Source organism: Mus musculus, chromosome 4 (assembly GCF_000001635.26).
Source record: "Mus musculus strain C57BL/6J chromosome 4, GRCm38.p6 C57BL/6J".
Classification (NCBI taxonomy): domain Eukaryota; kingdom Metazoa; phylum Chordata; class Mammalia; order Rodentia; family Muridae; genus Mus; species Mus musculus.
In genome coordinates this window covers 153,597,907-153,621,464 of record NC_000070.6, presented here as the reverse complement: position 1 = coordinate 153,621,464, position 23,558 = coordinate 153,597,907, and the positions used below count along the sequence as shown (strand labels likewise).

Genomic DNA, 23,558 nt, shown 5'->3' with positions numbered 1-23,558 from the left:
CCTGTCTATGAGATCAGAGACTTTAATGATATTTGGGGGAACAAGAAGAGAACTGGGGAGAAAAAAATGTATGGGGGGAGTCATCAGTGTTACTGTTAAGCATAAAATGTTAAAGTTTAAATGTGTGTGCTGCTAGCAGTCGGTGCTGAATACTTTCAAATAACACAAAGGGGGACAGGGACAGGGACAGGGCAGGGACAGGACAGCAAGTGCCTTACCGTGGAGGTGGCTGAACAATGGGGATCAATGTCTTTGGTCCAGAGAGCTGGCACTTCTTCTCTCAGCAAACTGGACTAGCAAGGGCACTGTGGGCTTGGGGGCAGGGAGCAGGGGCAAGGGACAGACTGGCAGAGCCTCCCGGACACATAGGAGGCGAATCAGACACAACAGGTGCAAGGCTTGCTCTTAGAAAGACAGAATGTTCCGGAGGTCAGGGAGCAGATGCCAGGGTGTCCTGTGATGTGAGCCAACCTAGTGTGGAGGGGTGGAGGAAGAGAGGGGGTGGGAAGAGGCCTAAAAAGAGCGGGGTCAGGGACAGGGGTCAGGTCCAGGTTTTGAAGACAAGTCTCCTGGCTTTTGGAAAAGAGTGAACTCTGTTAAACGGATGACAGATATTGTCATCTGGAAAATGAGGAGACTTTGAAAAGCTGTCCTTTCCCCCTGAGAATGGAGAGGGACAAAAGCCATCTGAGGAGTGGGGAGTGTGGGCGTCAGGAGCTCAGCAGCAACCGTGGTAGCCATGCAGGGAAGGAGCCCTGGGCTACAGAGGAGCGGGGGGGGGGGGGGCCTGGAAACTGGATGCCTGTGAACTTAACTCCTATTCTTTCCCAGTATCCTCACCTGGACAGACACCATGTCTCAGGGTTTTACTGCTGTGAGCAGACACCATGACCAAGGCAACTCTTATAAGGACAACATGTAATTAGGGCTGGCTTACAGGTTCAGAGGTTATCAAGTTGGGAACATGGCAGCACCCAGGCAGGCATGGTGCAGAAGGAGCTTCGAGTTCTACATCTTCATATGAAGGCTGCTAGCAGAATACTGGCTTCTGGGCAGCTAGGATGATGGTGTTTTGTTTTGGTTTTGTTTTGTTTTGTTTTGTTGTTTTGTTGTTTTGTTTTGTTTTCAAGACAGGGTTTCTCTGTGTAGTCCTGGCTGTCCTGGAACTCACTCTGTAGACCAGGCTGGCCTTGAACTCAGAAATCTGCCTGCCTCTGCCTCCCAAGTGCTGGGATTAAAGGCTTGAGCCACCACGCCCAGCTTGTTTTGTTTTGTTTTGAGACAGGGTTTCTCTGTATAGCCCTGGCTGTCCTGGAACTCACTTTGTAGACCAGGCTGGCCTCGAACTCAGAAATTCGCCTGCCTCTGCCTCCCGAGTGCTAGGATTAAAGGCATGGGCCACCACTGTCCACTAGGATGAGGGTCTTAAAGTCCACACCCACAGTGACATGCCTACTCCAACATGGCCACACCTCCTAATAGTGCTGCTCCCTGGGCTGAACATTTACAAACCATCACACATAAAAGATCATAAAAGACACAGTGCAGCTTAGAATGAGTAGTTCTGCCCCTCTTCCATGGTCCACATCTTCTTATCCATCACAAATGAGGGTCTCTTAGCTCTGAGTGCCCTGGGCCTAGGGACAACTCACCCATGGCTTCCTGCAAGTGTGTGTGTGTGTGTGTGTGTGTGTGTGTGTGTGTGTGTGTGTGTGTGAACATTTCACTTACATTCCCTCTACTCCCAGAGTCTTCCACAGAAGATAACCTCTGGTAGCCAAGCTACTATGCGCTCCTCCAAGTCCAAGTGCAAAATACAGGTGGATCACTCGCCCATGCCTCGGTCCAGATCTATTCATGAAGAATGGCTTCCTCACCAAAAGCCCCTTTCCCAGAATACCTGCCCGGCTGCCCTTCCTCAGCTCCCATATGTTTCACAGTGCATGTTTGCTTCTTCACTGGAATGTGTAAATTCAGCACAGAGCCTACTTATGTATCTACTACTGTCTGTTTCCCTAATAAGAGTTGCCCTATGGTAGCCAAGGACTTTAATCTCCTGCCCTTCCCCTGCCCCGCCCCGCCCAGCCCCTGCGCCACCCCGCCCCCTCTCCAGGATTTAGGAAGTTGCATAGCACACACAGAATGCTTAGAACGTTGCCCAGGCGTGCCACTGAGTGTCTCAGTCGGGATTTCTATTGCTGTGATGAAACACCATCACCAAAAACAACGTGGGGAGGAAAGGGTTCAATTGTCTTACACTTTTGAATGGCTTGTCCCTCATTGGCTTGCTCAGGCTTTCTTATAGAACTCAGGATTCCCTGCCCAGGGATGGAACCACCCACAATGGACTGCGCTCATCAATCACCAACTTAAAAAAATGTCCTACAGGCTTGCCCACTGCCCGATTTTACAGAGGCATTTTCTTAATTGAGGCTCAGATGACTTTAGTTTGTGTCAAGTTGGCATAAAAGATCCAGTCCACTGGGTCTATTGACAGCACTCCAGGACAGGCTCCATGCCCAGGAATAGTTGTCCAACACAAAAACAAATCGCTGTTAGTTTTATGGACTTTCTTGGGTTTTTTTGTTTTGCTTTGTTTTGGCTTTTTTTTTTTTTTTTGGTCTTACTGGTCTTTTGCATGTTTGTTTTGATTTTTGTGTGTGTGTGTGTTTTAAATTTGTTTCTTGCTTTGTGTGTGTGTTTTTAAAATGAGAGAATCTGGGAGGATTCAGAGGAAGGGAAAATATCAAAATATATTGTATAAAAATTTTAAATAGAAAATGCCCGTGGAAAGATGGACGCCTAGGACTGTGTCCCTCACACAAGCTCTCTTTTTCTCCCCGTGCCGAGGGAAAGGCCTTCAGTATTTAATAGGACAGGAGTGATGGGGAAGTCTCTGCTCCTCCATGGAGAGGCCCTCACCCTTGTATTAACAGTACTACCCTGTGGCATGCTGGGAAGATGGAAAAACTGGAGCTAGTCATACTTAAGGAAGGGGCTCCGGAGACACCCTGGACCCACTTTTAGTGACACTGGTCTCAGAAAGGTCTCCCATGAGGGACTTCAGTGTCCTTCTCCTGAATTGGTATTATGAGGCTTGACCTGCTTGGGGACAGCACCCTGGCTGAAGTGTGAGGGAGTCCCCCTGTCTGCAGCTCATCCTGCCCCCGTGACACTGTGTGTCAGTGCCCTGTGGTGACTCAGGGGCCACCTGCCCACATCCACAGCCCAGTAGTTATTAAAGCCTTTTGCGGGAGGAACTCAAGGGGTGGGTCCATCCTGCAGATGTGGATATTCTGATCTGGGACTGGAGGCTGGCTGATTAGAGGGTGAGAGAAGCTTGCGGGAGGCAGACAATTCAGAGACAGGGAGGGTCACCAAGGTGCTCTCCAGGGCAGTCTGACAAGTCAAAAACGGGTAAAATCAGAAGTTCAGATAAGGGTCAGGATTGAGTGCACAGGTGGTGGTCAGGGAGACTGGTGTCTCTAAGGAAGAGCAAGCATCTCTCTCTCTCTCTGTCTCTGTCTCTGTCTCTCTCTGTCTCTCTGTCTCTCTGTCTCTCTCTGCTCTACCTGTATCATGCTCACTGTGATGGTTTGTATCTGCTTGGTCCAGGGAGTGGCACTAGTAGAAGGTGTGGCCCTGTTGGAGTAGGTGTGGCCTTGCTGGAGTAGGTGTGGCCTTGTTGGAGTAGGTGTGGCCTTGCTAGAGTAGGTGTGTCACTGTGGGCATGGGCTTTAAGACCTTCATCCTAGCTGCCTGGAAACCAGTATTGTTAACAGTCTTCAGATGAAGATGTAGAACTCTTAGTTCCACCTGCACCATGCCTGCCTGGATGCTGCCATGTTCCCACCTTGATGATATTGGACTGAACCTCTGAACCTGTAAGCCAGCCCCAATGAAATGCTGTCCTTATAAGAGTTGCCTTGGTCATGGTGTCTGTTCACAGCAGTAAAACCCTAAGACAGTCACCCACCTGCTGTGTGAGGCAGGGATCAGAGAAGCACAGGATGCTCTGGTGTGGCCTAAGATTCAACCCAAGGGCCCGAAGGCCTCACCAGGAGCTCTCCAAAGCAAGTCCCCGACCCAATGGCTTCCTGCTGTCTTCCATCAAACCCAATCACTGCACCCACCTGGTTCATCAGTGGGTTAGCCTTCTCCTCATGACCCAGGAATCACCGAGTGAGCCAAGTGTATCGCTCACAGGACTGAGTCCCCCATGCTCTTATTCCTAACAGACTTGCCTCCCGTGGCTGCTGTTCTGTACTCTCTGCACTCAGTGTGCCCTCGCATGGCCCCGAGTCAGTCTGTGTGACTCAATCAGCTTGTCCTGTGGCCTAGCACTCTGTGTCCTTATTTCCTGCAACCAGGTCTGGCAAAGAACTGTTTACTGAAGGGATTAGGGAGCCAATGACTTGTGGAGAAGGAATTTGTCCGGCCTCAATCCAATTTCACCTGCTATACTGGTCTCCTGGGCAATAGGGGAGTTACTGGGGAAAAGAAATTAACACTAGGAAAGGCCAGAGGGGTACACTCCAATGTACTGCTGTGCTTTATAGACTCGTGAATTGAATGTATTGCTATGTCCCGAGTCCAGCAGCTCCGGCTGAGGAAGGGGAGTGGTAGAGGGCTCTTGCCACAGGAATCTGAGAGGACCCTTCAGATCAGCGAGTGGATGAGGAGGCAGACGTAGTGGGGACGAGCCAGTCTTCCTGAGCCAGAACCGTAAAGGATGCATGTGGTGACCTCTCTTTTATCTTGTCACTGTTTGTCACTGTGCCTCAGACGAATCCTGGTCCAACCCTTCTCTCTCTGACCCCACCGGAAACAATGAAGAGGTGCCTGGGGTGCAGCTCTCTCCTGTTTGGGCTAAAGTTAAAGACTTGGAGTCATTAGCTCATAGACAAAGGCAGTGCTGAGCTTGCACACACCTCTCTCCCTTAACCCCCGAAAAGGAACCACTAGCAATGTGGGCAATCCTGGTGCTTGATCTTAAACGCAGCTTTTGGGCAGGCGTGTGTGTGTGTGTGTGTGTGTGTGTGTGTGTGTGTGTTCTATATTAGTCATGATTCTCTAGAGAAACTGAACCAATGGATGGGTGTGTGTGTGCGTGCACGAGAGTGTGTGCATGTGTAACATTTAATCAGCGTATGTTAAATAGTAACAACAGCTGTCTCACACCTAAGAGGCTAACAACACTGTATCTATTTGTTCTTCCAGTCTGGGAGCCTTGGCAACGGGACTGGTTCTGCAGTAGCGATCTCTCTCTCTCTCTCTCTTGCTGTGGAGGCCAGAAATCTGGCCGAATTTCAGTCCACAAGCCTTGCATGCCTCAGGCTGCTGAGCCCCAGTCTGCTCCACACCCTGGAAGGTTCTCGGAGAACCACTGGTCCTCAGTCCATGGTGGAAGTGTGGTAACAATGGTTTTGACACTGGGGAAGGAAGGAGTCATCATCGTCATCATTAGCAGGATGAATCAGCTCTGGTGAGAGGAGAGGCCGGAGAGGAGGGTGAATCCTCTTCCCACCATGCCACTCAAAGACAATAGGTAAAGGTTCATTTGTTGTCTGTGTATGAGAGATTCGCTTGCATGTATGCAAGTGTATCACACGTGACCCCCGTCCCAGCAGAGGTTGGAAGAGTTTGTGATTTCCTGGAAATGGAGTTACAGAGGGTTGTGACCTGCCGTGGGATGCTGGGAACCTCGTCTAGATCCTCTGGAAGAGCTCCCAGTGAAGGGAGCTCTTAACGGTAAAGAGAATCTCTTATAAGCAACACCTGTCAATAAAAAAGCCGGTAGCCAATGAACTGAGGCAGGAAGTAGGAGGTGGGACACTGGCAGGAAGAGAGAGGATTCTGGGAAATAGTGAGGGAATAAAAGGAAGCCCAGGGAGAGACCCTGAGGGAGATGCTGAGGAAGACACAGCTGGGACTGAAGGAGAGATAACTGACAAGTGGTAGACACAGAATAGTTTGGATGGGTTAAATAAGTTACAAGCTAGTTAGAGAATGAGGCAAAGCTTATGGCCTAGGAGTTTATTAATAAACGATTAGTCTCAGACTTGTCATTCCGGGAGCAGGGGAAGGGAAAAGAAAAACAGACAATATGTTTTTACATTTGACTACTGAGTCATCTTCCCAACCCTGCCCCTTTAATCTGGGCTGCCAGAGAAGGCCACCCACATTCAGGTGGGCATCCTCCATCAGTTAGGGCAATCAGAACAGTTCCTCAGTTGGGAAATCCCTTGTCTCATGATTCTCATTTGAATCAGGTTCACTGACAGAAGGCAAACGCCAGGGTTGTGTCAGCTTGTGCACAAGTCTGGTGATCTGGAGCCATGATGTCACACTTGGATCAAAGAGGGAGCCACCGACTGTCCATCAAGGAGGGATGGCAGTAGCCACGCCCTGGCTACTATTTTCCCTTAAAATGAATGAAGTAGTGACAGAGAGAAAGCTCAGCCATTAAAGATGAGGCTCATAACCTAAATGTCAAGATAAGTGACAGGTTCGGATGCACCACAGGGAGGGCGACCCTTGGGGAAACACCTTGTTCTTAGAACGGTTGGATCTAGAAGACAATAGGATGCACCATTGCTTTCAGATGACGTATCTCAAGCAGGCTAGTGTACTCTGGTAGAAACTGGTAGCCCATGGGGCTGGGGTGCACGGGGTTAGACTAGTGGCTAGGGGTGACAGCTTAGTGACATTTTGGGGAGGAGTCGACAATGCCAACTTTTTTTTTTAAAGATTATTTATTATATGTAAGTACAGTGTAGCTGTTTTCAGATACTCCAGAAGAGGGCATCAGATCCCATTACAGATGGTTGTGAGCCACAATGTGGTTTCTGGGATTTGAACTCAGGACCTTTGGAAGAGCAGTCAGTGCTCTTAACTACTAAGCCATCTCTCCAGGCCCAACGTTTTGTTTGTTTGTTTGCAGAGGATTAGGTGCTTTGTGGTGTGTCATGGGGTGAATCTGAGTTCCAATGGGAAGGCTTTGAGGATTTAGGGAAGTGAGGTCTTTGGCTAAAGCATCACTCTGCAGTGCCCTCACCTCCCGGGTTCTCTCCCCTTGCAATGGACACTTTTTGGTTTGCTCTGTCTGCATCAGAACAGAGCTGGAGGCTAGGAGCCACCTTGTGGGCTCAAGAGATGCAAGTAGGCATGGCCAGATGCCCTATCTTGGAGGGCCAGAAGCGGTAAGGGAGGGAGACGGCACCCTTACTCGCAGCTGAATAGGAGGACACAAAGGAAGACAGCCCTGCATGTGTGCAGCTCCCTCCGTGCTCCCGCCAGCTTTGAGTGGAGTCCTCCAACCAGTTCCTTCCCAGGAATCCCCACTTATGTTCCTCTCAGATCTGTCTCTCCCTTTGAGAGGATATGCAGGGAGGGTTTGCTTCAGCCTTGTGAAGGCTGGATGACCCAAGCAGGGATTGTCTTGCCTCTTCTGAGACAGGTGTGAAGGACTGAAGCCATGGTGACATTCGTCCTCCTGACCCTGAGCTTGCTGGCCAGTGCACCTGCGGCTGGTTTTCTGTTTCAATGCCTGCAGCTCTTTGGATATTGATGGTCTTGGAAAATGGCCAAGGTTTGGTCAGGAGGAATGCGGTCCGACTCTAGAAGCCAGAGCCCTGACTAGATCTGCAATGGTGGTCCCATCCCAGAAGGGTCTAGTCCTCAGGACATGGAATCCCATAACCTCAGCGTGGCTTTTCTGCACAGGCAAAGGCTTCAGGAGGTTGTTAGTGTAGAATGGAATCACGAGGTTGACCCCAATCCGATGGGACCGTGTCCTCAGAGGAAGGAGACAGCGGGAATCTAAAGGATGATCACTCAAGCATACCAGAGAGATGTCTCCATCCTCAAGCCAAGGATAGGCCTTAGGAGGAAATGCGCACACACACACACACACACACACACACACACACACCAAGATGGTCAAGAGAGCCTCCCTCTATCCCACAGCTTCCCTCTATCCCACAGTTTACACGTACCTGCTGCCACACCCACCAGCCATTCCAGCTCTTGGGCACTTAGATCCATTAAATTAGGAGATAGAGTCATAAAGGAAAATGGATTTATTTCTAGTTTGGCCAATCTGGGGCAGGGCCATGGAGAGAAGTCTAATCTTCTATCCACTATCTTATGGTCTACAGAAATCCAGAGGGCATATCCAGGACATTATCAGTTTACCATGAGGCAGCTTAAACTGGTACAAAGGGGATCTGGTGCCCAGGTATCCTCCATCCTTGTATTGTAACAGGGACAGCTTTTATTCAAACCCAGGCTGAGAATTAGGAGACTTAAAGTCCTCCCATTTTGAAAAGGGGCAAAACATCAGGAGTAAGATGTGAGACCCTTGCCCACTCCTGCCTGGTGGAGTTCTGTCTTGGACCTGTCCCTTTGACAGGTGTGGTGTGGAAGCCTAGGCCAGCTCGCCTTTGGAGGCCAGCTTCAGCTCTGACCTCTGAATGCCTGCTGGACACACTGACTTTGCAGGTGGAGGCTGGTGATCGTCTGATAGCCACAGGGAGGGGCATGAGTCTTTCTATAGACTATCCTCTTCCCACCATACTGTGCAGAAACCCGCAGGTGCCAACATAGACACATAGAGAATACCTGTTAGTAGGATATCCCCTCCCCACCAGCTATCAGCACAGACACATAGAATATCTGTTAGTAGAGGATATCCCCCTCCCTACCAGTTATTAGCACAAACACATAGAATACCTATGTTAGTAGAGGATGTCCCCCCCTCCCTATCAGATACACAGAATGCCTTATGTTAGTAGAGGATATCTCTTTGCAGCAGCTGTCAGCACAGAGATACAGGATATCTGTGTTAATAGACGATATTCCTCCTGTACCCAGGTCAGCACAGGGTCAGTGTTCATATGGAACTGCCCCCGCCTGTCAGCCGTCAGCAAACGTCATGGTTACAATACCAGAGGCCACCACCCAGGATGCTCATGGCCCAGCTTGCAGTCTTATCCTATTTATTTCCCCCAATAAACCTTTCTCTGCGTGAGATCCACTCTGTTGCGTTTGACTCTGGCGGTCCCAGCCCTGTCACGAGCATCTCGCTTGGACAGGAAGTAGGAATGGCCCTGACTTTTGGCAAATGGCTTTGTTAGTCTCCTGGGGAGGGTGTAACAAGAGTATCAAGAGTGAGGTATATCAGCAACAGGTGGCGATTCTGTCCCCATCTGGAGCCCAGACCCCTCAGGCATCAGTGGGGCCACTTCACTATACAGATCCTGGGAATGCACTTGCTTGCGTGCTCTGCCTCCAGGTGACTCTGGCTGTCACTGTCACTGTCACTGTCCGCTGTCACTCCTTGGCCTGTGGTACTATTGGTTCTGTCTCTTCCTTTGTGCTGGCCAGCTTTTATTCTCCAAGTACTTGAGGTATTCAGTTTCTAAGGTATGGCGGTTTGTATGAGCATGGCCCTTATGGACTCAGATATTTGAGTGCTTTAGTAGCCACGGAGCGGGACTGTTTGGGATTATGAGGTGTGGCCTTCTCAGAGCAGATGTGTCTCTGAGGGTGGGCTTCGAGATTCCAGGAGCCCACGCTAGGACAAGTGTTTGTCTTTTTCTCTTCATGTTGCCTGTGGATCAGGATGTAAAGCTCTTAGCTACTGCGGTAGCCCCATGCCTGTCTGCCTTCCTCCATGAAAATGAGTCCTCTAAGCCTGTAAGCAGGCTTCCAATTAAATGCTTTCTTTTATGAGTCACCTGGTTCATGGCATCTCTTCACAGCCACAGAACAGTAACTAAGCCAAAGGGAAAGCATTTATTTTGGCTCATGGTCTCAGAGGGTTCTTTCTGTCCGTGATTGTTAGGCTCCATTGCTTTGGGCTTGTGGTAAAGCTGAATGAAGATCTTGGCAGGGAGCTGCTCACCTCAGGGAGGCCAGGAAGGAGAGACAAGGTCTGGGATGGGGGACAGGCTAGAGTCCTAATAACTCCTACCAAGGCCCGTCCCTAACATCTGCTTCCTCCTGCGAGGCCTCAGCTCATCAAGGTTTCCCTCCACACACCCAGTAGGGATATCATCTGGGATCAAGATTTCATTTCAGATCCAAACTGTGACCTTCCCAGCCTTAAGCAGGCTGAACAGACCTTGAATACTAGCCACAGTGACCCTATCAACCTTGGTGGAGTTACCTGCCTTGGTTGCGCATGCCTTAGGTGGAGTCGTTCTACCTTGGTTGCATGTGCAAGTTCCAGCAGGAATTTAGAAGAATAGACTCACCTTGCTTTGCAACTTAATCTGTCTGAAACAAAGGATGGGGTCTGTGGGCTTTCCCTATATAAACTCAGTGCTGAATATTAAACTTGTAGCCTTGATCAGAACCTTGTCTTAGTTTCATTCTTCTCTCCCCCCACCCCCAGTCTCTTTTTCATTTCCAGCCACCACCACCCCCCTTTCAGGTAAACCCAGTTCATCCATGGCTGCTGGACAGCTACACCAAACCACACAAACCTCTCTCTTATTGGCCTCCTTCTGTGGGTTCCCAAGTCAGATGAGGAATGGTAAAGAGTTGCCCATACCCAAGGCATCTCTCAGAGATCATAGCAGGAGTGGGGCCACTCCCTACCCTAAATCAGGCATGGGGCTACTCAGCTCCATAGAGACAAAGGTCACATCATGATAAAGCCAGTTAAACTAATCTCATAGATTGGAAGGTCCCACCTCCATTCCTTCCTTTCTCTTCTCCTCCCCCTGACTTGGGCTATATAAGCCAGCCCTGCCACTTCAATAAATGAGCTGTCTCCTGGCTTGTTCATAGCTGCTGTACTCACCACTATCCGAGCTTACTCCTAAGTGCCCCTGCATCCTGAGATCTTCCTTGCACAATGGCCTCTGTGTGTATCTTTTCTCCTCTTTGGGGGGACTTCAGCCATTGTTCTAAGACTGACCCTAGACTCTCATCTTGACTGACCATATCCGCAAAGACTCTACTTCTAAATAAAGACACGGGTTCCAGGTATTCGGGCTGAGTGTCTTTCAGGGAACAGAGCCAATCCCCACTTACACCACAGCCAGGTGACCTCACCAACACCCAGAGCAGGAATCTGCCTGTCTCACAGCTGTGTCAGCCTCAGTCCGATCACCCACTGGATGTCAGTGGTGTCAGAGGACACAGGAGTTGGGGAACCAGTCCACCACCGCCTGTGCTTCTGTCAGGAGGCGCTTCCTGGGTTTGAATTAAGGCTCCAGTTCTGCTGACAGACATTGGTGGGACAGCAGTGAGAATGGCTGCTTTCCAGTGCACCAGGGGAAGTGGTGAATAGGAGATATCCCGAGGGTCAGAGCTTTAATGAGTGGATCAGAAAGATGTGTATGGTGTGCATAAATTGTGTATGAGAGCGCACAGCAGCTCTGAAACTCAGGGAGTAAGATTTATTCTCTTCAAGTAGAGTCTTGTAGACTTGCACCCCCACCCCACTCCTTGGTTTGGGAGGACTCTCCCTGGAGACTATGTAGGGTGGCCTCAGTCTGGGCCCTAAGTAGGTGAGTACAGACGCAACACTATTGGAGCAAAGAGTCAGAATCCCCCTAAGTGTGTCTTCATCTCAACCTACCCAGAGATTTTTGTGTGGCCTTTGCCTGTGTCCTTGTCTCCAGCACCAGAGGGTGCACGGAGAAATATGCCGTCTGCCTCATGGAACCTGAGGAGAGGCAGTGGGCCGGTTGAGGATCACTCTCCACCCTCTGATTACAGCTCTGTTCGGCAGGGCGTGGTGGAGGTCGCTCTCTGCATTCATAAATTGGCGGCAGAGCTGGTGATTCATAATTCAGATGCGACTGCCCTAGATAACAAGCCTGTTTGGTCTTCTAGAAGATGGGCATTCTGGGTTCTTTCAAGAAAACCCATAAAGACTCAATTTCTCTCCAATCCCACCGAGCCCCGACCTCCTGAGTAACATCTCAGCCTCCTGAGAATAGCATGTTTTGAGCAAAAAGACAGTAAAAGTGAAAGAAGAAAGCTAAATATGAAAGTTTAATTAAATTCCTCTTTGGTTATCCTTCCTAGAAGGGATTGGGGAGGGGGGATTAGTGCAGGAGTGTGGCACAGAAGGCGTGATGTGGAACGTGGCATGGTGTGGTATGAGGTGGGGCGTGTTTGGCTGCCTCCATTCAGTCAGATAACCTGGGAGGCAAACTGGCCTCAGTGAGAGGAGAAGTTGTGTCTTCCGATTGCCTACTGATCCCCCAAGATGTCAAGAGAGCAGGATCCTGAGAGAAAAACCAAGAATAACAGCCTTCTCTGTCCGGTTGGTTGGTTTGGGGTGTGTGTGTGTGTGTGTGTGTGTGTGTGTGTGTCTGTCTGTCTGTCTGTCTGTCTGTCTGTTTGGTGCTTGGCCATTTCTTATTTGTAACGTTCTTTGTCCTTCCTCTCATGGCCGCCAACACCGGGCATCCACCTGTCCTTGCCTCCGCAGCACTGGTGGTAAGAGCCTGCACCACTATGGGAGGAAGCTTTGTGGGGATCCAGACTGTCTTCATGCCTGGGCAGCAAGCACCACCCACTGAGCCATCTTCCCCACCCCGGGAATATTGTTTTTTGAGCCAGCTCACCCAACTCACTGGGAATGACACAATCCATAGGGACATCTGTCAGCCCAGCCCGAGACAGACAGGCCACTTCATAGGGGTCTTAGTCACCTTCTCAACAGACGCAGCTCAGAACAGCTTAAGAAGCACACACACACATGCACACGTGCACACACACTCGAGTGCACACACGTGGTGTGCACATACACACGCACACTCAAACACATGCACAAACACACACAAACATGCTGATGCATATAGACAGCCGCACATATAGAAACTTTGTGGTGGTTTGAATATGCTTGGCCCAGGAAGTAGTACTATTTAGAGGTGTGGCCTTGTTAGAGGAAATGTGTCACTGTGGGCATGGGCTTTATGAACCTCATCCTAGCTGCCTGGAAGCCAGTCTTCTTCCAGCAGCCTTCAGATGAAGATGTAGAACTCTCAGCTCCTCCTGCACCATGCCTGCCTGGATGCTGCCATGTTCCCATCCTGATGATAGTGGACTGAACCTCTGAACCTGTAAGCCAGCCCCAATTAAATGTGGTCCTTATAAGAGTTGCCTTGGTTGTGGTGTCTGTTCACAGCAGTAAAACCCTCACTAAGACAGACTTATACAAGCACATATGCACACACATATGTATGCACATATGTACACATTGTGGGATGTGATACCCAGGCAGTGCCAACAAACTCTGACTTGTGCACTGTGACAAAATCAGGAGTCTGGTGTGAGCCCTGCACTGTGGGAACCCTGCAGCGTGGTTGGCCCAGAGCAACAGGGTCCTTGGAGGGGAGGGAAGAGCAAGGGGAGAAGCGGGAGGGGAAGGGGATAGAAGAAGAGGGAGAAGGAAGCAGAGCCAGGAGCCACATGAGGAGGAAGAGAACAACATGAAATTCTCGAGGAGGTAACTTAAAGGGGGATTAGAGTTTCCTGTGAAATGACTCAGGAGAAAGAATTTTGCTAAGCAAATCATGTCAAAACGTGTTTCGGGGGCATTGTTTAAATTATTAAAAGAGTCAATTGTTTCCTAACACTTTGGAAGCATCGTTCGCATGTGATTAATACAACATTACAAACTATTTTAAAGTATTGCTCCGGGGCCTGTGTCTCTGAACGATTTCATTGGACAGCGCTTTGCATTCCTTTGAAAAAAGTATGGAAGGACTGCAGTTTTTATTCCCGAAAGTCCCGTATTTGTCAGATGCCGACTGGCATTAACACACAAAGAGAAACTCTCATTATTGTATGTCAGTCAGCTTTCTGCCATTGTGATAAAATACCCGGGGTGAATAAGCCCAAGGAAGAAAAGATTCTCTTACCTGACCATGTCAGAGGTTTTGCTTTATGGCTGTTACCTTTAGACCGGCTACTTTTCTTGCTACTGTGATCAAATACCAGACAAGAAGTAACTTAAAGCTTATTTTAACATACCATTTGAGGAGACACAGGCTCTCACGGTGTGTAAGACATGGCAGCTGGTCATGATGGATTTGCAGACAGGAAGCAGAAAGTCAACAGGAAGTGGGGCTAGGAGAGTCAAGTTCAAGTTCCTCTCCTGCCCCCAGTGACTTACTTCCTCCGAACTTGAGAAGTAAGTGTTCAAGCATACGAGCCTATGGGGAAGGATTTCAAACCAAACCTGTTGCTTTGGGGCCTGAGTGAGGTCTGCTTCAAGTTTTAAGGGCTGGGCCAATGGGTTTTCATCCTGGCAGCTGGGATACAGAGGAAGAGGACATAGTCACTGTGCCAAGATACCCTTCAAGGGCATGACTCCCAGTGACCTCACTTCCTAAGGATTCCACCTAACAGTACTACAAGCTGGACTGGCCTCAGCTTTAAGGGGCACGACAGAGTCCAACTGTACACTCAGCAAATCACCCACCCCAAAGCTAGGAGCATGAGGCAGCCGGGGTCAGAAAGTGAGGCAGGACGGTTGGGAGCTAAGAGACCTCGGGCAGCAGTGAGCAAGATGATAGCAGACTCTCACGAGGCAGTGTCAGTAAGACAGTTCATTTTATTGAGAGGGAAAAAGGAGTTTTTAAACCTTTGGGGGTGGAGTAGGGGCTATGAAGATGAGTGTCCATCATTGGCCAGGGCCAGGGCGCTTGGACTGCCTCATTTGCATAAGGAGGAACGCCAGGTGCTGTTGGAAATGATCTTATAAGGGGAGAGAAAGTTTAACCTGGCTACCAGCTATGTGACTTCCTCCAGAGGGGGCAAAGATAGTGGCACAAGACAGAGGGGGACGATACTACACTTGCTGATCTCAGGACTGGATTTCCAGGGTTTGAACACTCCTCATCCCCACTCTGACTCCAGGCCTGCCCCGACCCCCATAGCTTCATGCTTTCTGAGCCCCACAATCTCTTAGCATGTATAATTAGTAAGGTAGACTTGATCTTGGGTAGATTTCGTTGTTAGGGTTTTATTTCTGCAAAGAGACACCATGACCAAGGAAACTTTTATAAAGAACAACGTTTAGCTGGGGCTGGCTTACAGATTCAGAGGTTCAGTCCATTATCAGCATGGCAGGAAGCATGGCAGCGTCCAGGCAGGCATGGTGCTCTAGATGGAACCAAGAGTTCTATGTCTTGATCTGAAGGCCACCAGGATAAAAACTGCCTCTTCTGCCCTAGGAAATCTCAATGGCTACCTACACAGTGACATACATTCTTCAGCAAGGCCACGCCCATTCCAACAAGGCCACGCCCATTCCAACAAGGCCACGCCCATTCCAACAAGGCCACGCCCATTCCAACAAGGCCACACCTCCTGCTCCCAATGAATGTGGCATGTAGTTCTTTAGTAATTACTCTTTGCCATCTGCACACGGAGCCCCAGGAGACGCTGGCATGGCAATGAGAGGTGAAAATGACCGTTCCCTGCAAAGCATCACTCCAGAACATCGGCAGACCATACTTGCTGCTTTTCTAATGGATGCAAACAACCTCAGGAAGAAGGGTCTATTTTGGTTCACAGTCTCAGGGTATGGTCCGTCATTGTGGGGAAATACTGCATCCACAGTCAGGAAGTAGAGAGCAATGACAGACAGCTCTCCGCCCTTTTTGTTTTTATGCAGCCAACATTTAGGATGATCTTCCCTCACTAATTAACCCTAGTGTAGAGATGATACGTCATAGACATGGCCTGAGATTGTTTCCATGTTGAGGCTAAATCCCATCAAGTTGTCAATCAAGATGCACACACCAGGAGTACCCGTCTTCTCTTCTGCGGGTGCATTTTGCACTAATTAGCTGCTGTGGGCTCGCTGTCAGTGGTATGGCCCCTAGAGTTCAGGCTGAACAGAAGATGACCTCATTTCTCCTTTTGCCACTAAGCCCCAGGTCCCAGGGCACTATTCCCTACTCAGGAGATGCTCAGCAGGTCTCATTTGGAGGAAGCCCCACCCACCTGCCCAGCCAGCACAGGACAGATGCAGTGTGTGAAGATGGAGGCTGGAACCTCTGACATACTTCCAGTGGCTCTGATTGGCAGCGACAGACAGTCTGACGGAAGCTTCTGTGCTCCTCTGTGAGGACACCAGGAGCTCAGCGTGAAGCCGAGCAAGGTAATTCTCCAAGGAGCATGCATTAAAAATGATAACAAAGCCACAGAGACAACAAGCAGACAGAGGTACCTCAGGGGGGCCTGAAGCATATGCTACCTGCCAGTTGGGAGCCAGCATGACCCAGTTCTCAGGGAGCCACACTGCTAGGAGCAAAGGCTGTCCATGCTACATGAGTAACACTGTAGTCCGGGGGCAGGGGGGGGGGGGGAAGGCAGCAGATGCAGTAGAGACATATTCCATAGCTTGAGCTCCTCAGAAAAGCTTCCTGAACTAGAACCAAGCTTGCCAGTGGTCCCAAGGAGGGCATGTAACGGAGAAGACAGCTGCCATCGGGGCATGGAAGTGACATATGACCAAGACGATAACTTTCATTGACTCTCAGTGTCACATGGTTGAGAAGGTTTTCATTGGCTACCAGAGGAGTCATGTGACTGAGCAGAGCATTTCAATTGGCTCCCAGAAATGTTAACCGCCTGCGACTACAGCCATGATTGGTTCCCATACGTGGGTTGTGGCGATCTTACAAAGATGACAGCCGGCAAGCGTTCACTGAGAGTTAGAAGTGGGGCGTTCTCTTCTGAAGCCCAGCATAGCAGGGGGTATGCTTCTGCTCGAACCAAGTTCCAGAACTCAAAATAGGAGCCCCACAAGAAGGTTCTCTGTCCAAAAGAGGGATATGTCGTCACCTGTCAGACTATGGCATGATTCAGCAGGAGAAGGAGCAGGTTCCCCATTTGCATACCTGATGCTAATGAGAGCCACACAGAAGCACCTTTGAAACGTTCACCAACAAAAGGAACTAAATATACCCATCTGATCTCGCTTTGCAGTAAAATGTCAAAAGAAAGGGAGTGAGCGAGTCCTGATATTATTACCTTGAACTTTCCCTGGCTGCACTCCCTGGAAGCATGGCATTTAGAGGGCTGGAGGCTGGTGCTCTGGCATTCTGTTAACACTCAGCTCCCGGACTTCCAGGTTACTTCTCTGCGCACTGCTGGAGTCTAGGCTGCAGCTCTGGTTCTTTTGCTTCAGAGTCAAGCATGTAGGCACTCCAGGTAGACAGGGGGCCACATCTTCAGTTTGGTTAGCTTTGTACTTGACACTGGGGAGTGGTTCCAAGGAGGTCTGTCTCCAGCAGTTGGGTTGGCAGGGCTTCCTGGTCACACGACCCTGGCTTGGTGCCATTGGTGGTGCCGTTTCAGCTGTGTCTGTCCTCGGGGCCTCTCACAGGCTTGTGCTTCTCATTGAGCGCAGAAGACACGGCACCCGCTTTCCTACAGGCAAGACTCCCAAATGTGAGTTTTCTCAGAGACCGGGAAGCAGCTGTGAGGCTCAGAATAACACTACTTGGAAAGCTGAGAATGTCACTTCTGTGTTCCAGCCAGGTCCCTAGGGCCTAGAGTGGTCCAAGGATAGAAAACCATGCTCCATCTCTCTATGGGAGGAGCAAAGTGCATGGCCATTTTCAGACTGCCACCATGTGAGTCACATGGTATCTCCAGGTACCCTGGGAGCTGTCTTCTCAGCTCCATGTGCATAGCTGGTGTGTGTGTTTAGTTACAACTGTATATGTACGTAAAAGTCAGAAATCAACCTAAGTGTCCTTTCTTAAGAAGCTGTCTACTTTTTTTTTTTTTTGAGACAGGGACTGTCACTCAACCTGGAGCCCATCCAGGAGGCTCAGCTGGCTGCCGTCTGACTCCGACCGCTGACCCTGCACTCCCAGTGCTGGAATGGCGTGTGCATGCACCTTCCTGGAGTTTTTGCATGGGTTCTGGGGCTCAGACTCTGCCTCCAGTGCTTATGGGACAAGCACTCTGCTGACAGTTCCCCAGCTGCGTGCGTCAGGCAGCTCCATTGTGGGCCTCAGCACTCATGTTTGCAGTAGGATTTTGCTTCGGCGTGTGGCCTCTGGTTTTGAGAGTGTTACAGTTGATCAGCTCCTATGTTCCCTCTGGGACTTTGTGACAGGCTTTGTCAGAGTCCCAGGTGCTCCAGAGCCATTTCTGACCTCATTGTGCATAAGCTCAGGGGAATCAACATGTTGCCATTTCTCAGCACGGGCTGGGGAAGGGCTGTGTGCAGTTAGCCTGGGGGCCTATGCTGCATTGTTGCCCAGCAACAGGGACCTTATGCAGTCCTGGGTGCCCTATGGTAGTAGAACTGTCTCCCAAGGATGGCTCCTCAGAAATGAGCAAAGCTTGGCTTTCGACTGTGGTGGCTTCCATCTTCTTCTAGAAGAGTCTACTTCATGGCTGGCACACCTCTGCTCTCCATGTGTGGGATCGATCCCTGACTCTCCCTGGCTGGCGAACCTCCCCTTCCCATTGCTGGGCCCTCTTCTCTAATGGCTAGGGTATCCCTGCTCTCCCTGGCTGATGCACCTCACTCTTTGCAGCTGGGGCACATCTCCTCTCCTTGGTTGGACACCTCCACTGTCCACAATATCCCTTTGAGGCTCTGGAACCACTGCAAGTCTTACATTAAAAATTTTTTTTTCTCCTTGTAAGGGGAAAGCCTCCTATATCTCATTTCTGCTAAGTGCAAAACGTACCAGTCCAGGAAACCAATGGGACCTGACCTTTCAGTCACATGACACCCAGGGAACCAATGGGAACTGTCCTTTCAGTCATGGGCTGCCCCGCCTCGCAAGGAACCAATGAGGACTGCTTCCCACCACAGGCCTCTCCCTCTTCTACAGCAAGAGTGCTGTCCAACTCATTTCTTTGCAAGCAGCCTTTGGGGTTCACTTCAGATTCCTTTCCGCACTCCCTTGAGACCAGACAATGGGTTTCTCTATGTTCATGGATCTCAGAGCATTAAAATGAGACTATTTTAGCCAAGGGCCAGACAGTTACAGGTTCTGATCTTCAGTGGTGGGCCACGTGGAGGTAAAGCCTGTCCTAATGTCCCAGAGTAGGTGTGGGAACGAACAATCAACTGCAGTACTCTCAAGGGGCGCAGAGATACTCCCAAAGGGCGCGGACATACTCCGAAGCATATTTGCTGCTACGGCAGTGGGTTGGACAGGAACTGAACACTTAGGTCTGAGCCATGGTCACGAGGATTTGTTGAGTGACGTGGTGCGTGTGCTTTCCCTGTGTGGAAGCTTGTGTGCACAGAGAGCCCGGGAGCTGGCCCAACCGTCACACTTGAATCAGCAGAGGTGGACAAGTCACCTCCACGGTACCCTGCTCTACCCGTGGGGAGAGTCAGAGGAGACAAATGCTTGCCAAGGTGCTATCTGAGGGACTGAAAAAGGAGGGTACATGGCCTGGGACCCCTAAGTCTCTCCTAGTTTTTCCTATCTGTTTGTTTCTCTCTCTGTGTTTATTTATGTGTGTATGTGTGTGTGTGACACAAAATGTGGGTTCTGTGAACTGAACTCAGGCCATCATGTTGACAACAAAAAGCACTTTACCAGTGGAGTCATCCCCCATCAATTTGCTTTTGACCTTGTCAGCCCCTTCCCTCACTACCCACAATGCACAGCAGCAGTGAGTGGCACTGGTGCTGTGTGGAGGGAGGATGGATGCTGGCCTGTTCCTGCTCAGACTATCCTCCGTCTACTCCAGACCCTGGAAGAAGCCTCTGCTGACTCCTGCTGGCTCCTCTTCCTCGAGTCCGGCTGCCACCATTTGATCTATGTATATGAAACCTGTTCGGCAGACTCATCTCTCGTGTTTAATTTTTATGTTAACACAACAAGGTGATAGAACTGTGCTGGAGAGGCCGGGGACAGCACTGATAATCCTGAAGTGGCAGTTACAGCTTCAAAGGCGTTGCTGCAGGAGCCGGCTCCAAAGTGGATCCTCGGGCCACGGCTTTCTCTGAGGAGCCTGGAGAGCTTTCAACTTGACTTTGCTGTAAAAATCTCAGCTATTGGCAGTTAGCAGCCTCTGCTTAAAAGGCAGGATTGACTTGTGAATAAAGCACCGGCAGGGCCACTGAATATTCCAAAATAAGCGTATCAGCCTTGGCCAGGCCTTACCCACAGGTGAGACAAAGGCTGGACATTTAGTGGAACCTGGACAACAGAGATTTTGGTGCCCATGGGATCTTCCAGAACAAACCACCTTCTTTCTGAGAGTCCACAAAAGGGATGCTTGATCGCCACTGTTTCCTGAGCTTTACAGCAGAGGCTCATGGGAGTTCCCTGCTCACAGAATAGCCCCGGAGTCTCTGAGTTTCTGAGTCTCCCCCGAGCAAGTGCTTAGAAGTGGCGTGGGTCTCCCACAAGCTATCAGGGTGTTCTGTTAGTGACTGTAATGAAATTTCTGAGGCAGGCAAAGGAGTTTATTTAACTCAGTGTGCTGGGGATTCAAATCCCATTAGGCTGCAGCAGCGACAATAACTTTCAGTGCTTCTGGGGGCCCTGTGGAGAACATCATAATAGTAAGAATGTAGGGTGACAATAGACTGTCCCCAAGGAGAGAGCAGAGGCATGAGGGAAGGACAGACTACACCCTAGGCAAGAGCTCAGAAGTGTTGGGACAAGAAGAATCCATACCCAGCATAGGAGACCAGGGAAACTCTTGAGTGATGCTCACGGTCACACAGTCCCTTCTGTTGATAGGACCCTCAGCTGATGTAAGGCTTCTCATAGGCTGTGTCTGCTCAAGGTGTCACCTCCGAATACTGCCACACTGGGATCCTAATACAAGAACCTTTGGGGACCTGCTCAAACTACATGTAATCCACAGCAGAAGTGTCCACCCAGGCAGGAGGATGGCCTTAAGACCTGAGTCCTGATTTGCACCCAGATTGTTTTATGATCTGAGATGTCTCCGTCTGTCAGGGCCTTGGTCTCCCAGTGGACAATAATACCAGGCTAGAGCCTGATCTTCTAGAACCCCCATACAATGCCCCACAGCTAAGCAGAGTCTGGAAACACGAAGCAATCAAGCCCAGGCTCACAAGGAGAGGGGCTGAGTTGATCCAGAGAGCTGTCGGCAGATAGGGCAGGCTGTAGGCCTGGCTCTCACCGTCCCAAGGACAGAGCACAAGAGGTTTTGCCTTCTTTTCTCCTTTCTCAGAAAGCACTTTGCAAAGTCCCCTGAGAAACATCAGCCGAAGGAGGCAGGTCCAGGAATGTTCTGGAGTGGGAGAGGGGTTGTTATGGCAACCGATTGCTCCTAGGCTCTGAAGAGACTTAGCTCCAGCTGAACAAGGGAGGTTCAGGGGACACGGAGGGTAACACTTCAGAAAGAGCTGCCGTAGACGAAGACTCACGTGCACACTTGGCTGGAACGTCTGAGGGGTGAAGAGGGAGAAGGGGCTATTTTTAGCAACCCCTTGGAGGCTGCCGTATGGGGGTCTTAGCTGGAGACTCACAGAGCAAACCTCCTACCCACCTATCCTATCCACCCCTGAGTTCCTCAGCTCTCCTTTTCTCCTGGCCTCTTGTGCTGTTGTCTGCTCAGCCTTACCTGCCTCCCGATGCTCTCCCTCCTGTGGGGTCCGGTCCTGTGGGGTGTGAAGTGCATGCAGGTAGGACACTCAGCTTCAGAGCTTTCCTGGAGGTAAGAAGAGAGCAGGAGAGGTTGATAGCTCCTCTATCCTTCCTTCTCTCTCACAGAGCTGCCAGGGGACAGCAAGGGAGTGCAGTGTAGTGCATGTGCACAGGGCAGGACTTTCGTCCTGAGTGACTATGTTCTCTGAAGCTGGGGGGATGGGGGAGGGGCTTGCACCCCTGTGAAAGGACTAACCCATAGAAAGGACTAACCCATATTGATTTGCATACCTGAGATCCAACAATAATCATCAAGATGAAGCCCCCAGGCTGGGTGGTGCAGGGCCTGGGCTCCCTTCTACCCAACCCCTTTAGAGGGTCCTTTGCACAGACCCAGTGGAGGGACTCTCACATATTCAACAATACCACAACTTGCATCAGAGTCTTCATCCTGGTGGTCCAGTGCAGGGTGCGTGTTTGTTGGGGAAAGAATTTCCTCAGGAAACCCCTGCCAGCCTCAGGCCATTGGCCAGACTTCAGTCCTGAGACTCAACCTGCGTCATGGCCACTGGGCCAGTCCTGATGGATCTCAATACAGGGCTGCAGGTAGTGATGACAGACAAGGGCTTTGTTCCTGCCTGTATAGACCTGGCCATCTGATGAAGACAGGCTGTGAGGTTTCCTGTGTCTACTGTAACGAAAAGATCCATAACGAGTGGTTTTTAAACATAAACCATCACCCTCTCACAGAATCAGGGGCTCAGGTCCAAACCGTGAGATCTGCAGGGCCGCTTTCCCTCTGCAGATCTGAATGAGGCTCTGTCGGCTTCTGATGTCATCCTCAGCGTACCACAGCTCTTCCTTCTACAGAGCAGGCACCTGCCTTAGTCAGACTCTACACAGTACCTTCAGATCCCCTCCCCTCAGGGTATGTCCTGTGATCCTGGCACCTCTAAAATCATGAGGTCTTTGCTGAAACTTAGATTCCATACTTCCAGCTTTGTACAGTGACCTACCAAGGCTCCCTGGAAAGAGCAAACCCTGACACACATTGCCTGAATTTAGCAGCTTTCTCTAGCCTTGAAGCAATCCTCTGTGACCCCGTGACTCCTGACCAGAGGAGCATTCCAGCTTGCCTCGTATTTCTGTGATAGATACCATAAAGCAACTCGGGTAGCAAACGGTTTGTTTGGCTTATATACCGCAACTCACCAAGAAGTAAAGTCAGGGCAGGAACCCCAAGGCAGTACTTGAAGCAGAGGCCCTGAGGGAACACAGTTTACTGGCTGCATTAGTGGCTTGCTTAGATAAACCTTTTTACACAGCCCGGGGCTGTCCACAGTGGGCTGGACCCTCCCACATCTATCATTAATCAAGAAATCCCTCCGTAGGCGTTGCCCACTGACCAATCTGCTGGATGCATTCTCTCAGCTGAGATTCCCTCTTGCTAGATGAACCCAGCTTGTGTCAGCTGACTCTAGCCAGCACAGAGACTTTCTGGGTACTTGAGGCAAGCCTCTGCACTCTGTAACTCTTTGGTTTTATATTCCTTGTTATGGAGATGTCACTGTCGAGTCATGCTGTTGGCTCAGGATGGAGACTGGCCAGCTTTTCCCAAGCTGTAGGGCACGGGGCATGTGGGCCAAGCCACGAGCGGCATTGGCATGGAATGGGCAAAGATGAGGATGTCTAAACCCTGGAAATCTCAAAAATTCAAATTAGACTCTCACCCTGAGACCGGCAGGAGTAGGGCTGATTCCCTCCCTATTTTCATCCGTGCCTCAGATCATGTAACCTGGAGACCCAATCAGGTGGGTCCTACTCAGGCCCTGGATAGCCTCTCCATGCTAATGATGACGCACCTCAGTAGCCCTAACCTTTAGCCAATGACCTTTTCCCATCCTGGATATTCTCACACCCTTCCCCTAAAACTACATAACCTTGAATAAAGGCTATGAGTTCAAACCC

The 23,558-nt window shown here is 50.2% G+C and overlaps 1 long non-coding RNA gene across 1 annotated transcript; it reads left to right on the top strand.

The window, feature by feature from the left end:
* The first annotated feature begins 3,278 nt into the window (after positions 1 to 3,278).
* Positions 3,279 to 9,024, top strand: Gm42360. The gene is made up of 3 exons (XR_881608.1): positions 3,279 to 3,329; positions 5,221 to 5,548; positions 8,875 to 9,024. It is a non-coding gene; the product is annotated as a predicted gene, 42360 (long non-coding RNA).
* The last annotated feature ends 14,534 nt before the right edge of the window (positions 9,025 to 23,558 follow it).